Source organism: Gymnoscopelus microlampas (genome assembly GCF_963454915.1).
Source record: "Gymnoscopelus microlampas genome assembly, chromosome: 19".
NCBI lineage: Eukaryota > Metazoa > Chordata > Actinopteri > Myctophiformes > Myctophidae > Gymnoscopelus > Gymnoscopelus microlampas.
Genome location: NC_139956.1, coordinates 27,949,126 through 27,971,625, shown reverse-complemented (window position 1 = coordinate 27,971,625; position 22,500 = coordinate 27,949,126). Strand labels below are relative to the sequence as shown.

Sequence of the window (22,500 nt, the reverse complement as noted above, 5' to 3'; positions counted from 1 at the left end):
CCCATTTCAAGTTTTCAAATGTATACAAATCTTTTGAAAACAGCTGCATTGTGAGCTTGTAGATCTGCTGACGAAATGTATATACTGTAAGGCTGAAGTTGTTAATGTATGTTTTGTAATATTTAATCAAAATCTACAAAGTAACTCGTTTTCAAATGTAGTGGAGTAAAAGTACCATATTTGGATCCGAGTACAGTACAAATAACTCAAAATTGTACTTAAGTACAGCACTTAAGTAAATGTACTTAGTTACTTTCCATCACTGGCGAATACACACGCACGCACGCACACACACACACACACACACACACACACACACACACACACACACACACACACACACACACACACACACACACACACACACACACACACACACACACACACACACACACACACACATGCAAACACAAATGTCTCCCAGACTCCCATTATATCTCCAGTCTGTTCATTATTGTTTGCACAGCCATCACTAAGACAGAACAAACAAGAGACAGATGAAGGAGAATATTGCTTTGACAGCCTGGCTCACCTCTGTCTCATCATCCTATTATTATTACCCCGGGTGCCAAGTTAATTTTAGGACTTGAATGTCAATTAGAATAAAAGCTATACCCACTAACAACCCAATTATCAGCGCAAGACAAAACCTAAAATGAACAAAACGCCCGTCAGGCAACTGGAAAGAAAAAACAGCCGCCTGCGACTGCACAGATTTCTCTCTAGGCTCTAGAAAATGCAATAAAACGTCTGAAAGCAGATGGGAAAATGTAATAGTGATACAGTTCTTTTAACCACTTAAACCCCAGCATCCCTATTGGGGGGAAAGCTTTTGCAAAAAAAATAGCAGATCGACAAGCTCACAACGCGTCTTCAGCAAAAGCTTTCCCCACAATAACAGAAAACTGAAAAGACACTAGCTAGCATAGAGACCTGAGGGACTCCGCTCATCCATATGGGGTTTAAAGGAGTAGTTCACCCCCAAAAAAATCTTATTTTCTATCAATTACACACCCCATGAAGCATTGAATTCATGGAGATTTTTAGTTTTTTGTCGCATTCCTACGCCGATAATTTTATGACCGGCGGACTCTTTGAGTCTCCTACATTAGCATTAGCTTCTTTCCGCCAGTCAAATTATTGGCTTAGGAATGAATGCGACAAAAAACTACAAATCTCCATGACTTCAATGCTTGTGTGTAATATATAGAAAATAAGATTTTTTTGGGGTGAACTACTCCTTAATGTGGTTAAATCACTTGAACCCCAGCCATATCCATATTCTGGGGGGGAACATTAGCCAAAAATGTGCAGATCTACAAGCTCACAAGGTGTCACGTTGCAACACATTGTGAGCTTGTAGATTGGCTATTTTGCAAGGGGAAGATATTTTGTGTAGACGGGGAAAAATGCAGTCCAAGTACAGTTGTAACAGTTGTTTTTACTAAGAATAGAGAGATTAAGTGGTTAATATAACAGAGGGGTGTTGGTGTGGGAAGAAGGGAGTTCACCTTTGGCTCTTTATTGAACAGTCAACTCATGAGAGCCCGTCTGTGATTGGCCGGCCGGGGCCAAGCATTTACTTCCTGCCAGCGTGTCACCATGGACACACTTCCTACCCAAAGCTTTATAGGGCGAGCGGAAAAAACAGAGAGCGTTGCCGAGGGATGCAGAGAGAGAGAGAGAGAGAGAGAGACAGAGTGAGAGAATAAGGGAGAGAGAATAAGAAAGAGAAGGGATGGGTAGAAATAGAAAATGAGGCAAAGAGTGACAGGAAGTGAAAGAGAGGGATTGGTAGAGAGAAAGATATATTCTTAAAGAGTGACAAGAGTGAGAGAGAGAGAGAGGTTTCATTGTTTTTCCAAGTTGCAGAGTGACACAGCATCACACGAAAGCATCAAAAGTAGGAGATCTGAGCTTGTAGATCTGCTACTTTTGCTGTTTTAGAATTCGAATCCTGAATAGTAGCTAATGGTAGTTTTGGACGCGGACAGGTTTCCACCCGACAGAGACGATATAGTTTTCTTAGCTCTGATTTTATTCCACACTTGTTTCGCAACGTAAGCAAATGTTTTCTCATGCCAATGAAGCCCCTTTGAATTGAACTGAATAGAGAGAGCGAGAGAGAGCGAGAGAAAGCGAGAGAGAGTGAGAGACGGGGGTGAGGGGTAACAAACAGCAGCTGGAATCGCCATCGGAATTAAAACAATTCCCTCTTCCTCTTCTCTCGTCTTTTCCCCCCTTCCTCCCCCTCTCTTCCTTTAGCCGCCTCTTATTATATTCCTTTCCTTCCCTGTCAGACAATAGCTCTCATTGTCTTGGGCCATGTCATGTGTGATGAAAAATCGACATGATTCTTAAACGCGTGCCGTGGAAGAACATCACAACGTCACGCCGCTTATTCAACGGACTGGAACTGGAACAAACGCACGTGGTGACATTGATTGGATACTGAAAAAATTTCACACCCATTTAAAAAGCCAAGGCGTCAGAGTGCACGAGCACACATAGGTGGACCTGTACAAATTAACCCATTCAACGCATATGTGTCATTTTAAGATTTCTTTGGCTATTCAAAAAATAGCAGATATACAAACATGGGGATGAATTAATTCTACTATTACGCCACCAATATGTGGAATTCCCTACCAACAGCCATCAAAAACTGTGAACTTGACCCTCCTTCAAAACCGCCAAAACCGCTCATATATATATACTGTATAGCAGGTAATTCCATCTACTTGTACATTAACTATATATTACATTACATTACAGTCATTTAGCAGACGCTTTTATCCAAAGCGACTTACAATAAGCGCATCTTAAGTGCATTTTCTGCAAAAACAAGCAACCTATACCTAGCGCTAAGGTAAAAGTGCAATATATAAGCTACCTATTTTCTTAAACAGATGAGACAAAATAGCAAAATCAGATGAGCAGGAGCTAAAACAAACAAGTGTATCGACTAAACAAGATCCAATAAAACAATACAACAACAAAACAAGCGTTCGTACAACTAGTTAACAACAAGTAGGCCAGGCAAAGAGGAAGGGTAGTGTTTCCTGAAGAGGTGGGTTTTCAGCCTGCGGCGAAAGATGGGCAGTGACTCTGCTGTCCTGACATCAGTGGGAAGTTCATTCCACCACTGTGGGGCCAGAACAGAAAAAATCGTGACCGTGTACTGTGTATATATGTCTTTATATGTCTTGATGAATTGAATACACAGGACCAAAATGGAAACAAAATCCTAAATTCCATTGTTCTGTGTGAGAACAATAACATGGACGATGACACATTAGTGACGTCAACATTATGAGACATTGACATTTCGAGGAGGAACGTACGGAAGGCACAATATATCATTGATCTCCTTACATCAGAACAATGGGAATTAGAATGAAAAAATCGACGAGGTTTTCCATTCATTTAACTCCACTCTAATGTCATGTTCTGTCCGTGACACGTAAGGGTCCATTTGGTTGCATCTGTACACTCTCAGAGCACTGAGGTTTTCTGCTGTATAAATAATACAGTGAAAAAGAATTTCCGCAGATACGTTTCAAAACAGGTGGGTGGGCGACAAACACTAGACAAGATAAAACAATAAAAACAACAACAAAAGATGCGCCCACACACTGCCACGTGCACGTTCAACAGAAGGTGTTTATTTAATTGGAGCTTTTTCATGTTTCGTCATGTAAACACGAGTCACGACCCGAAACGTTGCACCTATTAATCCATGCAATCCGGGGACGCATCTGTGTCAATTTAGATTTTACTTTGGCTATTCAAAAATAGCAGATATACAAGCTCATAGCGCGGCACTCAGTGCCGCGCTATGAGCTTGTATATCTGCTATTTTTGAAAAATCATGAAAGCCAAATCTTTGAATATAGCCTATATATTTTTAAAGCGAACATTTCTAACTCAAATCTTTGCTTCTGGGGGGGGTCCCTGGAACAAAAATATTTTTAGATGGGGGTCCGCGACCAAATACATTTTGGGGTCAATGACATGAAAAGGGTTGAGAACCACTGATATTATAGCAACATACGGTTTGCAGAAAACTGTTAGGATGCAGACGTCATTTGTAGATGCGTTCCGGATTGAATGGGTTAAATACCTTCTCTTGAACGTGCAAGTGGCAGTGTGTGGGTACGTCTGTTATTGTTGCTCTTGTCTGTATACCTGTATAAATATAGGAATCCAAACCCTGCAACAGCCCAGTCTGTGTGCATGGATATGGCATGCGACATGTAAAGTCACACACATTGCCCGTATGTATTTACATGGGCTTTGCGCTATACTGTACCTACAGTATGCACACATGAATAGTTACAGGCAGCGGGGGATGAATGCTTTGTGTGTGTCGATACGCACATGTGTATTGTATGTCAGTGCTCCTTTGTTTGCGTGCATGAAGGTGTGTGTAAGAGTCAGATATAATCTATCTCACTCTTAGTGAGATAGATTCTGTAATTACGGGTCTGTAACTCTGAGAGTGTGTACAAATGGAACCAAATGCACCCGTAAGGGTCATTCAACTCTCAGAGTTAAATGAACACTGAGAATTGTACAGCGTATAGATTGGGGTCCCAAAGATTAGAAATATTTCCATTTGTACACTCTCAGAGTTGCAGAACCCTGTAAGGGTCCCTTTGTTGGACCACTGGCGGGCCTCAGACCAGAGTGACGTTGAGAAACGCGAGAGAGGGAGACAGAGAAAGACAGAGAGAGAGAGACAGAGGGAGAGAGGGAGAGAGAGTCCTGTTTGCCTTCTTTCTGCTGAATCTAAATGGCAAAAGCCTCAAGCCGCACGAGAGAAGACCAGATGGCCTCGACTAAAACCAGAGAGAGAGAGAGAGAGAGAGAGAGAGAGAGAGAGAGAGAGAGAGAGAGAGAGAGAGAGAGAGAGAGAGAGAGAGAGAGAGAGAGAGAGAGAGCAACGAGGAGCGTGTGAAATGTATGGCCAGAGTGAGCGGGCGAGAGAGGAGATAAGGGGAGAACAGATGTGGAGATAGGCTGGCAAGCATTAATGAAGAGAGAAAAAAAGGAAAGCTGAGCGACCGAGAGAGAGAGAGAGAGAGAGAGGGTAGGATTAAGGGATGAGGTGTACAGCTTACATGCACGCACGCACACACACACACATGCACGCACACACACACACTCACAAACTCACACACACATGGATGTGTCTGCACTCAGCATCACACATAAATACACACTTTGCATTGCTTCAGACAGACATACTACACACAGATGCTTGCATGCCTGCGCAGTGCGCACACACGCTTACTCACACAAACGTGCACACACACACACACACACACACACACACACACACACCCACACACACACATACACACACACACACACACACACACACACACACACACACACACACACACACACACACATACACACACACACACACACACACACACACACACACACACACACACACACCTCTCATCAAAGCAGTGACCCTGGTCAGACAGTGGCCTGACAGGGACATCACTGTACTGCTGAGCCACGGTCAACAGAAGCCTGTCTCCATCGACCGCTGAGCTACCTGTAAACAACCCAGTGGCTGCTATTAAAGGTACCACGGCTACAGTATAGCCATCATTACCACTTCCTCACGTTCAGACACATGAGGTACAGCAGGGGACAGGGTCCATGCCAAAGCTGTAGCCAATTGCTGCGGACCCTGTATTGACTTGGCTTTGCATGCGTGATGCTAGCACCATAGGCAGGAATGACCGTTCTAAGGTTGCTTGTTTGTCAAAAGTATTAAAGGAGACTTTACTTGTTTCATTATATGATTTAAATTGCCTATAGGTTTGATGTAATTATGATTAAAAAAAGTAAAAATCCTGTAATTTTAGGTTGCATCAATTGATCAACTGATTTGAATCAACTGACTTCCAGTTGTGCTGAGATTGGATGCAATTATACAAGATATAATTATTGCCTTTTAGGCATTCCTGAATTAAGTACAGCGCTTAATGGGCTAACTGGCTAGAGGCGGCATTGGCTCAGCAGAATAGAGCAGCCATCCCCGGCTCCTCCTGGCTGTGTGTCCAAGTGTCCTTGAGCAAGGCGACGAAGAAACCCCCAACTGGTCCCGGTGAGCAGGTGCCTTTGCATGGTTGCTTTCACTTTGGAGAACGGCGCTATATACAGTAAATGCACCATTTACCACCTAATGATGCTAGCTGCCTTCTATCATCTGTCTCCTTCCCTTCATTCACATCTACCTTTCACGGTTGAAGTGGCGTTAATAGACCACGGGTCGTAATGGAGTCTATTTCAACCAGCATTCACCTGGCTCAACTTCTATTCAGTCTGTTTCGTGGAAACAGCAGAGTTGTTCCTTAAAGGACACCGATTCCTACATTCAAGTCATGAAGACAAAAAAGGTCAAACGGTCTTTCTCTGTCATAAAAAAGCCTTAATTCATCTGAAATTGTTCAGCCTACTCTTAAAGGAGCACCTTGCCCATTTGCAACATATCTTCATATCATTGGTCCACTATTACTCATTATAAGATGGCACCATGTTCTGCTTGCTCTGTGTCTCAGAGGAGGGTTGTGGACAGTTCAGAAACCTGCCTACCAATGACATCATCAGTACGCATGGTTTGGTAACAAGATTTCAAGCTTGTTTTTACATTTGGAAGAACAATGGCTTCTATTTCAGCATGCTAACTTGCCAGGAAGAGAAAGGCTGTAGTTTCTCTTAGCTTGGAATCCCCATCAGTGATGTCATTGGTGTGCAGGTTTCTGAACTGTCTATAGCCCACCAATGAGACTCACCAATGAGTAAGTGCACATAAATGGCGTCATCTTATAATGAGGCTTAGTGAGGACCAATTATATGAAGACAAGGTTGAAAGTGCTCCTTTAATTGATCTTATTTGATCTCTGAAAATGAAATACATTTTATGTTGCACAGTTGTCTATATCTGTGTGTTGTTTCCTGTGCTACCATCTATTGTCCTACTAATGGCTTGAAGTCCTCTGCTGTGTGTTAATGAATTATAATCATATTTATTTGCAGTTGGATAAATGGCCATTTCGGTTGGTGACTTTCCCAGACGACCTCAAAGGACAGGCAGCCACACAGATCAAACACCTGGTCATTAGGATAATGAATCTCTCGCTGTACACAGTACAACCCTGAGTGCTCACTTAACTCTGAGTGTTTACACCCTCAGTTACATTAACACTTTTTAACTGTGATTTTACTGTATCCAAATTGTAAAATGATATGATATCACATATTCTTGTAGCTATTTTATACACAATGCATTAACATACAATTAGCAATAATGAGCTGACTGCCACTTTCTGCTGTAACGAAGCAGCAGCATTCATTCAATTACTGCTGGGGCTCTAATAATGAATATGTTCTTAGTCGTATTTTGGTCACATTGTATGTGGTTTTAACTCATGTTTTAACCTACTGTTATTGTCTATTATATTTTATATTTGTATCATACATACATACACACGGTATATATATACATCTACATATTATACAATATACATACATACTGTATTATGTAAGCTGTACAAACATACATGTATGCTGTAGATACAAATAATTGCTTTTCTAGGTTCATTATGTCTTCTGGACATATTTTGTTGGCTAGCTAACTTGCCCTCCTAGCCTTGACGACCTTGCAGGATTATGCAAAGGCTAAAATGTAACTTAGATAGCATGTTATGTAGACAGATATCCAGGTCATTGTTGACCTGGCATCCTAGTGTGCATAGTTTCAATGTAGGCTGATGATAGGTTCTTGGTTTACGTATGTATTAGTTATTATTAGATTATTGGTTTACTCATGTATTACTGTAGTATTAGATTACTATTTTTATGCATTTGATGTATTATGATGTATTATCTTGTGTCCTTGCTTACTGTAAATCGCTCTGGGTTAAGTGCGTCTAGTTAAATGCCTAAACTGTAAACTGTAGTTAGTTAGCTTACTAACAGCTGTTTCTTTGACAATCTACAATATGGTGTTTCCCAGGGCAACGGTCAGAACAGCGGTGCTATTTGTGTACAGAGTTGTAAACTCTGCCAAGCTTATGCTGGTCAGGTTAGTCACAACACGTCACATCAAACTCAATATGCATGCTATGCAAGGGATGTCATGAAACATAATCAAACTGACAAACAATCACAACAGAGGTAGAGGTCGCTTTCTTCCGCATGCTAAATCTAAATCAGTGATTCTCAAGGGGGCCCACGTGAAAATTGTTCACAGGCCCACCCATTTGACCACTTAATGATCGACTAATCGATTTTAATGTCCCTATATTCATTTTTCAAGGTTTCAAAGAAACAAATGCCATTATAACATTTTTTGTAACATACATTACTTTAATATTAATATTATACTATTGTTAAAATCTTTGCGTTTTGCCACCAGACTGGGTGCTGAAATGTGGTTTTGAGCTGTATTAGAATGTGACAACGCCCCCACTGTCCCCTGTGGGGCCGGTGTCCTCGTTTTCTCACGCAGGGCGTGGCTTCCCAAGTCCTGTAGGGCGGGGCTTCCCAAGTCCTGCAGGGCGGGGCTTCCCAAGTCCTGCAGGGCGGGGCTTCCCAAGTCCTGCAGGGCGGGGCTTCCCAAGTCCTGCAGGGCGGGGCTTCCCAAGTCCTGTAGGGCGGGGCTTCCCAAGTCCTGCAGGGCGGGGCTTCCCAAGTCCTGCAGGGCGGGGCTTCCCAAGTCCTGTGCACTTCCAAATATAGCCCGGCGCACAGGTTGAGAATCACTGATCTAAAGGATCCAGCCGCTAATAGCACGGTGTAAGCTTACAGTAATATGTCCTTATATGGTGCTGTACTGTAGCTGGCTGGTTCAGATATGAGGCCATGATGCTGACAGCTAGCTCAGATGCTTCTGCACTTTCCAGCTCGATAACAATCTATTGCATCATGAGGAGAATTGATGGCACATCCCTGCAGCCGCTCCTTAAAATCACTGCTTTATTTATGAGGGGATCAAAGAAACACCAGCAGGTAGTCAAGGACACAATAAAACAGCAAAAATGATGATCCTGAAATCTCTCTCTCTCTCTCTCTCTTTCTCCGTGTGTGTGTGTGTGTGTGTGTGTGTGTGTGTGTGTGTGTGTGTGTGTGTGTGTGTGTGTGTGTGTGTGTGTGTGTGTGTGTGTGTGTGTGTGTGTGTGTGTGTGTGTATACAGTATATTTGGAAGCTGGGCTGGACGGATGGACGGACAGAGCTAGATAGATAGATAGATAGATAGATAGATACAGTAGATAGATAGATAGATAGATAGATAGATAGATAGATAGATAGATAGATAGATAGATAGATAGATGGTGGATTGATTGAAGGCAGATGGTGGATTTCTGGGTTCCCACTAGTGACTGATCCATCTCAAACTTGTTAAAGTGGTGAGCAGATGGTTCAGTGTCTCTTGGAGGACAAAGAGGTTTTGCACAGTGATAGCTGTGTGGCGTGTGCGTGTGCGTGTGCGTGTCTGGTGTGTGTGTGTGTGTGTGTGGTGTGTAAGTAAGAACTGCGTACTGGAAAATCATGGAAATGCTTCATTAGTGTTTCAGCTTTATGGGAGATAAAAATATCTCTGTGCCTCTGGGAAGCGAACAGAGGGAGGGAGGGAGGGAGGGATGAGAGAGAGAGAGAGGGGGGGAAGCAAATGGTGAGACCAGGGAAGCAGGAAGAGAGACAGAAAGAGAGAACGAGAGAAAGAAAGACAGATACACAGAGAGAGAGGGAGGAAGAGAGAGAGAGAGACTGGGCAATTAACTAAAAATATATCGAAACTAGAACCAATTGACGTCTTATAACCGAACAACCAATATAAATAAATGTTTTTAAATCAACGAATCAACACAAATATAATTTGAATAGATTGTTCATAATCGACCAAATCGATAAGTCTGATTAACCACTTGACCCTGTATTATATACTTTGTTGTACAATGGTGATGTACAAAAACAGTCAAAATAGATGATCTATAAGCTCACAAAAGGTTTATATGCGACCCGTACTGTAGGTCTGCTATTGTTCACTTTTTTAAATAATCGTTCATTAATCGTAAATCGACGCAAAAGTTTGAAATAATGGTCATAATGATTTGAAGTCATAACGCCCAGCAGCCATAGTTTGAGTAGAGAGAAAGGCAGAGCTAGATAAAAGATCCAACAATGAAATATTTAAAAAGACAACTGAGAGAAAAGAGACAGTCTGAGTGGTATTGTGCATGTAATAGTGCCCATTATCGTCTCTGTCGGGTGGAAACCAAAACTGGAATCAAATAAAAAAATAGCAAAAAGTAGCAAATCTACAAGCTCAACCGCGTTGAGAGCTTGCAGATCTGCTACTTTTGATGCTTTTGTGTGACTTTGATCAAGTAAGGCGTTAATTTACAAAAAAATCTAATAATAATTCAAATAAGGAGATAAGAGGTTTCTGCACCAACGTTATGCTGAGGGTTGTCATGTGTCATTTTGAGCACGGCTACAGACAAAAGGGTCCAAATCTACTTCTGACGTCACTCGTCACAGACATCCCGCTGAGAAGTTGAGTCAAAAATAACTCTCCCTCCTCCTCCTCGTCCCCATCCTCCCTTTTCTCTCTCATCACTCTGCTCCTCACCCTCATTTTCTCTCTCATCATCACTCGCCTCCTCATCGTAGTTAAAGATTTTCAACATGTCTTCATATAATTGGTCCTTACTAATGCTCAAGATAGAATGTAGATTTTTTCAATACTCAGTCTATGTCTCAGAGGAAGGCTGTGGACACTTCAGAAACCCGTCTACCAGTGACATCATCGTTAGGCAGGTTTTTTTTTTTTTTTTTTAAACAGATATCAAATTTTCTTTTAGATTTTTATTAACGCGAGAACAATGGCTTCCATTACACCATGACAACTTTCCAGGAATAGAAAGCCTGCAGTTTCTATTAGCTTGGATTCTCCATCGATGATGTCACTGGTAGGCGGGTTTCTGAACTGTCCACAGCCCTCCTCTGAGACACAGACCAAGTAGACAACAATTGTACCATACTAGAAGTTCGGGCCGCTATGCGGCCCGAACGTCTAGCGTGACGCGTCGTTCACTTTGCAGTGCCACCTTACAGGCACCTCACAGTGTGAGAGAGAGTTTTGTGCTCTCCTAAATCCACGGCAGGCTTTGAAAGTACCCACTTCAGAAAGAGGTGACGTGCATCACCTCTCCAATGACCAAAACCCACTATGGAAGCCGTCGAACTGGTGCGATCTGACGGCATCCTAGAATTTATAGGTAGGATGTGATGTCATGTGATGTCATGCTGTCGTGAGATTACGTCACACTGGCGTTGTCATCGTGATGTCAGATTACGTCACACCGTCACACTGGCGTCGCATACGGACAACCGACATGGCGCAGGATTCAAATTGTATATATAGATTATAATGAGCATTAGTGAGGACAAATTATATGCCCACGTCTATAGATACTGTATATACCACTACCTATAGATAGGTTGAAAATGGGTGAAGTCGTCCTTTAACCACTTAAACCCACCAGGGGTCTATACTTGACATTGACCCCCTCCTTCTTTCCCCTCAACACCAAATCAATACGAGCTTATGTGCGATTGTCTATTTCCGCACGAATGTTCGCCTGTTATGATAGAAGCCCAGAGCAGGGATGATAGGGTTCACTGAGTTCCTCCCAGGTGTCCCTCAGGAGAGCAGTCGCTCGACAGCTCGCAGTGTTTCATCCGGTATAAAGAGAATGATTAGAAGTCTTGGTGCCAAAACGATGTCACCCTGTCACCCTCAAACTTTAAATGGCCAAGAGAAGCCCGGCTTACTGGCTTGGAGCCGTGGAACGCCGAGTGCCATTTGGTCAGAGAGAACAGGGTGTTACTTTGGGAATAGAGGGACCTGCAGGACTTTTTTTGTGTTATCCTAACAAAGTATTCAATTGTTAAATAAAAAGGGCATATGTCCAACAAGCTTGTGTTACTTTGCAGGATTCAAATTGTAAAAAAAAAAAAAAAAAAAGCTGATCTACAAGCTCAAAATTGAGCTGATGAAGGGCATTTACGACAAAACGAACAGAGTTAAAATATGGAGATAAGAGGTTTCTGCCCCGACGGCGACGATATGTAGGTGCAGCTCATACACGTAAGGGGTCAAACGTGGCGACAAGTTCATACCGTACCTTTTAACCTTTGTAGCCATAATGAAACATTGTATTCTTTCAACTCTTTACATACAGTACTTTTTCAATCACACCCACCTTGAAGGCGTGTGTAGACAAAAGACCCAACGACATACAGTAACTGGAAGACTAAACTGACGGAGTCATTATGCCAAACTGACAGAGTCATTATGCCAAACTGACAGAGTCATTATGCCAAACTGCCGTCGTTTCTCAGCCAGCCATATACTGGAAAAGAACCCGCTAATGGCAGCAGTGCTTTTACCGTAAGTGCAACCTGTCACATTTTAAAAGTTAGACCTGTTGAAGTTTGAGCGGATGTAACACTGATAGTTAAATGTACAGTTATAAGCAGGGGTGGATTTGCTGGTGGTGGGGTGGGGTGTGATCCATGCCGCTGCTCTTGATATTCCCGCTCTGGTCATACATTTTTAATGGTTGGTGGGGCTATCGTTGCTGTCGGGCATAAACCTCTTATCTCCGTATTCTAACTTTTGGTGTTTTTTTTTAATTATCGCCCTGCTTGGTCATACTACAGCGTCACACAAAAGTATCAAAAGGAGCAGATCTGCGAGCTGCTATTTGGGAATTTGAATCCTGAAAAGGTACAGTATTTGAGCAGGCATTCAAGTTTATGATTGATGTTTACGGCCTGGAAAATGTACAGAATTTTGAATGAAAGTGTTGGAACACGCTTGAATTGGTGTAAACGGTGACATGCGCTCATAAATCATAAATTAATGCTGTACTGTACATGCAGTACAGTACAGTTCAGTAGTATAGTCACAACTAGGAACATGTGGCTTTTGAAGTGACACTTGTTCATGTGTGTAATGGGCCTATCAGAACACTGGAATGGCAGGATTGACACACCACCCAAAGCCAATGAGATGTCAAATAGATTCTAGTATTACAGTAACATTCGAGCTTATCGATTTAATCAATTATAAACAAAATAATCAATAACTGATGATAAGTTAATAAAATAATCGATCCATAATCTATCCCTATTTTGGGCATGTCGTTAGCATGATCTACAAGCTCACAACGCATGGATTTACGACACATTGTGAGCTTGTAGATCTACTATTGTCACTATTTTTGCACAAAACCGTTGCGTGACGAAGTATAAAATACTGCTTAACCGATTATTGGATTAATCAAAGGAGTATAATCGATAGAACAATCTCTAAATAAATTATCAATAGTTACAGCCCTATTCTGTATGATACACACAGGAAGAGGAAGATTCTACAATCACTAGATAGATAGACAGACAGACAGACAGACAGACAGACAGACAGACAGACAGACAGACAGACAGACAGGTAAAACTGGAGGTTGCTGCAACACAGGGTGTTGATGTTTTGATCGTCCCCTGGTGTAATCAAGTAAACAAGGCAAAGTTTGGGTCTTGCTAATGAGCAGCCATGCACAACGTCTAGCATTGTGTGTGTGTGTGTGTGTGTGTGTGTGTGTGTGTGTGTGTGTGTGTGTGTGTGTGTGTGTGTGTGTGTGTGTGTGTGTGTGTGTGTGTGTGTGTGTGTGTGTGTGTGTCTGTGTGTGTGTGTGTGTGTGTGTGTGTGTGTGTGTGTGTGTGTGTGTGTGTGTGTGTGTGTGTGTGTGTGTGTGTGTGTGTGCGCGTGCGCGCGCGTGTGTGTGTCGGTTCTGCTGGGGCACAACTGCGGAATTAAAAAGACAAGCAGAGACAGCCCTGAGGCGAACAAGGAGAGAATAGGAGAGAGCCAGAGAGAGAGGGAGAGAGAGCGAGAGGGATAGACAGAGAGGCGGGGGGGTCAACAGAGAGAGAGATCGGATCGACAGAGAGTTGTTTTTGCATCGTGTTGGGGAACATACCACAACAACATTTCGCTGTTTCTACCTGCATCTCAAGACAAAAAAAATACAAAAACAAAGTGACAAATTAATACTCTTAAAGGAATACTTCACCCAAAAAATGTCACCCTATCAATTTACTCACCCCATGAAGCCTTGAATTCACAGGGGGAAAAAATAACCCTTTAATTCATGGAGATTTGCTTTAGTTTTTGTCACATTCCTGAGCCAATAATCCAATATTTGACTAATTGAAGTTAATAGGAGACCAATCTTAACAAGAGCAAAACCATATTTAAAACATTCTCTTTGAACCGGGATCATCAGTACAGGTTCATCAGTGAATAAAACTGTGAGAATTGTTTTATATTATTCTTTTACATAGTTTTACAAACAGCGGACAGAGGAAATATTAAATTATTGTGACAAAAACAAAAGCAAATCTGCATGAATTCAAAAGGTGATTCAAAGTAATTTTGTGGGTGAAGTATTCCTTGAATTCTTGATTGAGAGAGAGAGAGAGAGAGGCAGAGGCAGAGGCAGAGGCAGATAGAGAGAGAGAGAGAGAGAGAGAGAGCCACGGGGCCAGCATCAAGACAGCTTAATCACAGCTTGTAATAATTCAAAATCCTCTTAACTGGTGTCTGAAGAGTGTGTTTACAATGTCTCCAGTTGAGATGAGGAGGACCAGATGCCAACAGAGGTTGCACTAACGGGTTCTCATTTCCCGTAGGGGTCAGAGTTCGAAGGAAAAAACACTTCAGTTCAAAAGGTAGAGGGGAGATGGGACAGGAGGGAGGGGTGGGGGGGGTTGAGACGCTGCTGCAGCGTTGCTAATTCCTGTCCAAGCTGCAGCATTGGGTTCACCGTTTGAAGTAAACATCCATGAAACTCTAAACCTTAACATCACTAACGAGACACTTCGTCTGAGCCTAACCATGCTTGGACAAAAGATGTTTAGATTGTTTTTTTTTGGCTGTTTCATTCATGAAACACCCAACGTAGGCTCAGATGACCAATACAACCTTTTTATGGCGTGGCCGTAGATTTGTCTGCGTGCGCGTGCATTTGCACGTGTGTATGTGCGTTTTTTTGTGCGGAGCTATTCTAGCAAACCGCTAAACCAATCATCTGCAAATTTCTTGTGCACACTGCCAACACGCTGACTTAGTACCTCCAATATTATTATTTTTACATAACGTAGAAATATTTATATGAAGTCATGCGTCATAGATATCATGTCTGTCGGGTGAAAACCTTGTATGTCCAAACAAGTTACAACAAGTTACAGGATTCAAATTCAAAAACAGCGAACGTGGCACTTTGCACCGCCTTTCAAGGTTGCAGATCTGCTACTTTTGATGCTTTTGTGTGACACTGTATCAAATACACAAAAACACAAAAGAATGAAATATGGAGATCGGAGGTTCCTGCCCGACAGCAACGATATGTCATAGACGTCACAGACTGGCCACATGAAGTCTGAGATCCAAGTGAAGCCACTCTGTTATTGGAGATAGTTTGGACCCAGTTTTCCTTTGACAATAAAAAAGGTGAGCAATTTAAATGCTCTGTACAGTTGCATTTTCTTTGCTTTGTCTTTTCATCTTTTGAGCTCAGCTCACTGTTCTCTCACCAGAACTGCAAGTCTGCAACAGATCATGTTCCCCTCATTTCCTAAATAGGCCTCTTGGGCGTTGAACAGCGGAGTCTGACAAACAAAGAAACCTAATTCCGTTATTTATTTATTTTTAGTATTTTCCATTTTATTTATTTCCTGCTGTTTTTTTTTTTTTTTTACTTTTGGTCCTCGTCTTTCTGCCCTGTGAGGTGTAGCTACCGGGTGGGTTGTTGTCGAGGTAAAGAACGGTCCGCGCTCACGGAGCAGCTGGAGGACAAAGAATCACACGTCTCACATTGGTTCAGTGTTGCCAGATCTTGTGAGAGAAATAAGCAACCAAAAGAACACATGAGCACTTTAAACCCGTATACACATCGGCTAATTGAAAATAGCCGATCTACAAACTCCCTACAAGCTTGTAAATCTGCTATTTTCAAAACAAATCTTGTGAAAAAAATATTTTAAAAACATTTTTAACAACAAATCTGGTACGGGGGTCCCTGGCACAAAATGTTTTCAGATGGGGATACGTGGGCAATTACATATTGATTTTGGGGGCCATGACATTATGACAATGTTTGCGAACCACTGGTTTTAACAACAATTGGGAAGCAAGCCCAAAGAAGCAACTACCTTTTTAGAAACAAGCCCAAAAAATGTATATTTACAAGCAACTTTACAGAAAAACAAGCCCAAAGTTGCTTATAATAAGCGGACATGGCAACGCTACTTTGGTTCCTCTGCAGCCTCCTCGCCTCTTCTCTTTCCTTCCTCTGCTTTCTCGTTCCTTCCTCCCACTGTCTCCGCCTCCTCATCACTCCTTTACCATCTGTGTCTCTCTCTCTTACTCATCTGTTTCTCTCTCTCTGCCTCTCACTCTCTTTTTTTGCCTGTGGCCTGTTTTGCCTCTCTCTCTCTCTCTCTCTCTCCCTCTCCATCTCTCTCTCTCTCTCTCTGCTCAAACATCCTGTATGCTGTATCGGATCTCAGTCTTTCTACCTCCACCATAGGTTGTTGATATTCTTTTATTTCACCATGTTTGAACCCTCTCTGCGTCTCACCTCTAGATTAATGATAAACTGCGTTCCTCGCTCTGTGATGTTCTGCTCATTCTGTAATGTGTGTCTTTCAGATGGAGAAAAACACTCAGTTTACACGGAGTAATAGTGAAATACTGCTTGAGCACACAAAGATGCAGATAGACAGAGAGGCGTTTGTGTGTGGGTGTGTGGGTGTGTGTGTGTGTGTGTGTGTATGCGTGTGCATGCGTGTGCGTGTGCTTGCTTGCGTGCGTGCGTGCGTGCGTGCGTGCGTGCGTGCGTGCCGTGCGTGCGTGCGTGCCTGCGTGCGTGCGCAACAGCCAATCGAACCAATTGATTATAAAAATAATAATGATAATTTTATTACATAATTGATTAGTAATCGAATCCTATTTTGGGCATTCCATTATAGATTATAGAAGTTTCAAAAACAATATTTTCACGGCACCAATGTACAACGAAGTATAAGGTTTAAATGGTTAATTGATTCGTTAATATATGAAAAAATGCACACAAGAAAATCGTCCTCGATTATTATTTGATTAATCCAAAACAAAAATCATAAGTGTGAGACAGACGCATGCACAGTGGTAAAGTTATAAATACGAGATCGCACCTACACTTCCCCCGCTATCGTATCAACGTGTATAACCTGTGTATGGGGTCACACAGCATGAGAACTCCATTGTTGTTTGCTGTGTGCGAGGGTTGTGAGGCATGTGTAGAAACATCAGCCTCGGACCCCCGGGGACTTCACTCAATATGCCCATCGCTCACTCTACACAGCTGCTGTTTCTGGCCTCGAAATACAGAAGCTCAGCAATGAGTCGAGAGACAGTATGTAATATGTATACGTGTTGTGTATTATGCTATATTGTAACCACACACGCACACGCACACGCACACGCACGCACACATACACAGACACACACACACAAAGACATATACAGTAGGCCACACACTAAAATAATGAGCCATTGTAAATAGAATAATACATACAAAGCAACATCCTCTGCTAATTTAACTCAGAACTGGCCTCATACCCTCGAGCGTGCAACGATTAAAATCCACGGACACACACATCCACCCACCAGCACGTACACACACACACACACGCACAAACATGCACAAACACACAGCCATTCATACACACACACACACACACACACACACACACACACACACACACACACACACACACACACACACACACACACACACACACACACACACACACACAGAGCCACCCACACACAGCTGGCTGTGGTGCGGAAGCAGCCATTCTTCATGCTGATAATGGGTCAGTAAGTGTAACTCACTGTTTAACCGGACCTGGCCTGGCTCCAGCAGGAAGCATGTGTGCAGCCACGCACACACACACACACACACACACACACACACACACACACACACACACACACACACACACACACACACACACACACTCATACACACGCAACGCAACACACACTCACGCTGTATGTTCAAAGCAACAAATGCACAAGAATCAAAAGAACGATTCAGGGGTCAGAGGTCGCATGCATGCACCCATGAACAGATGCACGCTCACACACACATATAGGATTGGGATCTGGAAACCGGAGGAACACAGAATAAAACCCACTTTTACCTTCTGTCAAACCCCTTTTCGCTCGTCGTTCAATGTAGTGGGCCCCAGCTGACAGTACCAGAGTCGGCCACCAGGGGTTAGCTGCTTCATTTATTCCACCCGCTTCTGGGGGGGGCTTGGATATAGATCTGTGGTTCTGAAGGTTTTTAATTTCAAGGACCACCATAACTGTGAGAGTGTACAAATGGAACCAAATCCATGTGTACATTCTCAGAGTTACAGACCTGTAAGGGTCCATTTGGAACCGCATCAAGGAACCCTGAGGGTCCTTGGACCCCTTAGATAAGTCGGTGTCCAGGTGACGGATAAATGAAAGATCAATATAAAAAAAACAATCATAGATGCTTCACTTGTTTATTGCATTCAATCCAATCGATCTTCTACAATGTTCCGGAAGGAGATAGATTAGATCGAAATGTTGAATGCAATAAACAAAGTGGCGTATCGAACCGGTGTGCAGAGCAGACGTTATTGTTTTTTTTTAAGCCGGAGGGATAGAAGTTGAGCCTTGTTATTGTATTCTGGGCTGCAGTTGAATGGGAGAGGCAGAGACCACGGCTCTGTTATGTGTGAGGGGAGTTTGTCATTGAGAAACGATTGACACTGTACCCGCCCCGTTGTGACTGTTTGATTGAGAGGGCACAGAGTCAAGAGCCTCCCACCCACAGCACTGAGACAGAGCCGCTTTACTTCCTCTAACAGAAGCACAGCGGGATGAGAGAGAGGGAGAGAGAGAGGGAGGGAGAGAGAGAGAGGTAGAGAGAGAGAGAGAGAGAGAGAGAGAGAGAGAGAGAGAGAGAGAGAGAGGAGAGAGAGAGAGAGAGAGAGAGACAGAGAGAAGGCAGAATAAAGGATGATTAACGTAGAGACATTCAAACTGCCTCTTAACCGAATAAGACATGAGGCCGATTCTACAAATGCCTTCTAAATCAGTATAGTTCTCACACATTCAAGATTATTCAAACATTTTTAAAAAAAGCTTGCAGCCCGGCACGAAGTGACACACTGTGAGCTTGTATATCTGCTATTTTTGAATAGCCAACAGCAAAAATCTGAATTGACACTATAACCCTAACCCTAATGGGTTAATGAGAGCTGGTGTGTTAGTGTGTGTGTGCATTATGTGTGTGTGTGTGTGTGTGCATTTTGTGTGCATTGTGTGCGTGCGTGCGTCGGTGTCCGTGTGTGTACGTGTGTGGACCCATACCTGTAACTAAGGCCCTGAAACAGTAATGTGTATATTAGTTGGAGATCTAAAGCACTCAGCGGCCATATTACTCACAGCGTTAATATGTTCAGTGTCTGTGTTCCCTCGAGCCTATGATCCCTCATCCCTACGTTATAATCCCAACCCTAAAGCCTAATTTATAATGTTTAGGCCAAGCCGTGGCTCATGGCTCATGGCTCATGGCTCTGTACTAGATGATATTGTAGTTATAAGCCATCAGCCATGGTTTGGCTCACACAGTATGAAAGCTTCCTATTCCCAACTCCAACCCCATAACCCCATAATAATAACCCTAACCCTAACCCTGTGGGAACATAAGGGTGACCCCCTTTGTTTCTGTATATTGTCTATATTATATAAACTAGTCACTTCGAGCTTGTAGATCTGCTACTTCTGCTACTTTTGTGTGACGCTGTATTATGATCAAGTAGGGCATATATGTACAAAAAGTAAGAATATGGAGATAAGAGGTTTGACAATATCTGTGTAGAATCACATAATGCATTTCACCACAGGGGAAGCCTGAGCAGCCCGTGACAGCAGGTTAGGTAGGGAGGCGGGGGGGGGGGGGGGGGGGGTGCTCAGGGACTCTGGGAGGGATGGGCATTGGACTGAACCATGTGAACTAAGCAGCGGAAGTTCCATTTGGTGTTTTATAATGCCACAACTGATCCTTGAAGAAGAAAGCCCTGCAGGTGCATGTGAAAGCACACAAACACACAAACAAACAAACACACACACACACACACACACACACACACACGTACGCACGCACACGCACACGCACGCACACGCACACGCACACGCACACGCGCACACACACACACACACACACACACACACACACACCTGAGATCTTAGGTTACGTAACAACCGTTCCATGCCTCTTTGTTTGGCTCATTGCTTGCAGGTCTCCTGACACAGTTACGGTACAGGGGGAGCGTTGCCTTACATTCACGCACAATGTTACAAAAAAATAAGGTTTCCCAGCAGGCATTGCATTCTGTTTCACAGTTCGTGCCGTCCTTACCGAACAACTCTGCGTGGGTTAAAACTTGCAAAGTTGCAGCACAATTAATTAACCAAGGTTACAGGGATTGTTAAATTGTGATATTATCAGACATCAAAAATATCAGACCCTCTATATTTTCCAAATGAAAGTGCATGTTTAATTCAGTCAGACCAGAAGCTGGCATAAAAGATATCCCCACCAGCCATAAAAAATAATCACCAAAGGGGGATATCAAAAGCAGAGGTAATATGGATCCCCCCCCCCCCCCGGCAAATCCAACCCTGCAGTTAAAAGGATAGAGGTAGCGGTATGAGTCATCACCGCTTACAGAGAAAAGAGGAGAGAAAGTGAACACACACACACACACACACGCACACGCACACGCACACACACACACACACACACACACACACACACACACACACACACACACACACACACACATCCGCACCTGCACAGATATATAGACACATGCACACATGTACACACCCACAGGAGGAGAGGGGCAAATGATTAAGGGCAGGTTTTCTGACAGGAAACTAGTGATGTCAAATGGTTGAGGGCTGTGTGGAGTCTGTGTACAGTCTTCACTGGCATCATTGAAACACACACACACACACACACACACACACACACACACACACACACACACACACACACACACACACACACACACACACACACACACACACACACACACACACACACACACACACACACACACAGAAGGACAGGTGTAATTCAGAGAAAATTAAACACGTCGATCATACAGGTACGTAAGACTGACAGGAAGTCCTCCAGGGTACTGACAGGAAGTCCTCTAGGGTACTGCACACAGCAAAACCTTCATTTAACTCTAGTTCATGACTCTGTTACGGATCACTTTAACAGCCTCACACAATGTTGTCCCCCCCACACACAAACACACACAGTGCACTCTCAGTATTTTGTCCTGTGATGTTTATTAAAGCAGTGATTCACTGTTCAAACAGTCTCTGTGGGAGTTTAGAAATATGTATTTCCTTTGCGTGAATATATCCAGTACATGGGATTGTGATTTTGATTTGATTTATTAGATGTTACGTTTAAAAGAAAAACAACATGGTATATGTATACTGTATACAATACATGCTTCTACCTGAAAGTAAACAAAGTCAGACTATATATTTCAATTGTGGTCCTTTGTCTTGGACAAAGGGAAGCCATGCTTCCGGCCTTGTTTCAGTTTCATCACGTCGTGATTACGTTTCTTTCTTTGTCTGATCATTGAATCACTTTGTAAACTGTGATTTTAGTTTTTAGGATAATTATTATTATTTAAAACGTTGGAGGTAAAGTAAGATTGTAGATGCACTGCTCAACCAGGGGAACACAGTCGAGGGTTAGTCGAATATAGTATAGATAGTGGATAGTGATGACGTAAAAGGGACGTCAGACATCTCGACACCTCCCACGTGTCTCCCACATCTAGTCGATGGGGCGGACATTGTTCGTGCATTCATGCACTGTGTCCAGCATAACTTTTGACACAGCAATAACGCTGCGGGATGTGGCTGTAGATTGGTCAACTCTTGCTCTATAAATGAATGGATAACAGGAAGTCGCACAATTTGTAGCCACCATGCAAAAATGATTTGAACAGACAGGTTATATATTATATATTTTTGCATAAATTGTGCGACTTCCTTCTTTTAATGTCAATCTCACCCTCCACAACACTGTGAGTCCTTTGCTTCTTTACTGTGTGTGTCTGTGTATTATGTGTTTATGTGTGTGTGTGCGTGTGTGCGTGTGTGCGTGTGTGCGTGTGTGCGTGTGTGTGTGTGTGTGTGTGTGCGCGTGTGCGCGTGTGCGCGTGTGTGTGTGTGTGTGTGTGTGTGTGTGTGTGTGAATGCGCATGCATGTATATACCAT

The 22,500-nt window shown here is 42.9% G+C and overlaps 1 protein-coding gene across 3 annotated transcripts in view; it reads right to left on the bottom strand.

Annotated features, from left to right (window-relative positions):
* The window catches only part of pea15 (proliferation and apoptosis adaptor protein 15), a 64,816-nt gene that overhangs the window by 30,592 nt on the left and 11,724 nt on the right, over positions 1 to 22,500 (bottom strand). Inside the window, exon 2 of one of the 3 annotated variants that reach the window (XM_084043368.1) lies at positions 15,937 to 15,992. The exons of the other annotated variants lie outside the window; for them this stretch is intronic. The gene's annotated coding sequence lies outside the window, so the exon portion shown is untranslated. The remainder of the gene's footprint in view (positions 1 to 15,936; positions 15,993 to 22,500) is intronic. 3 annotated transcript variants of the gene reach the window in all.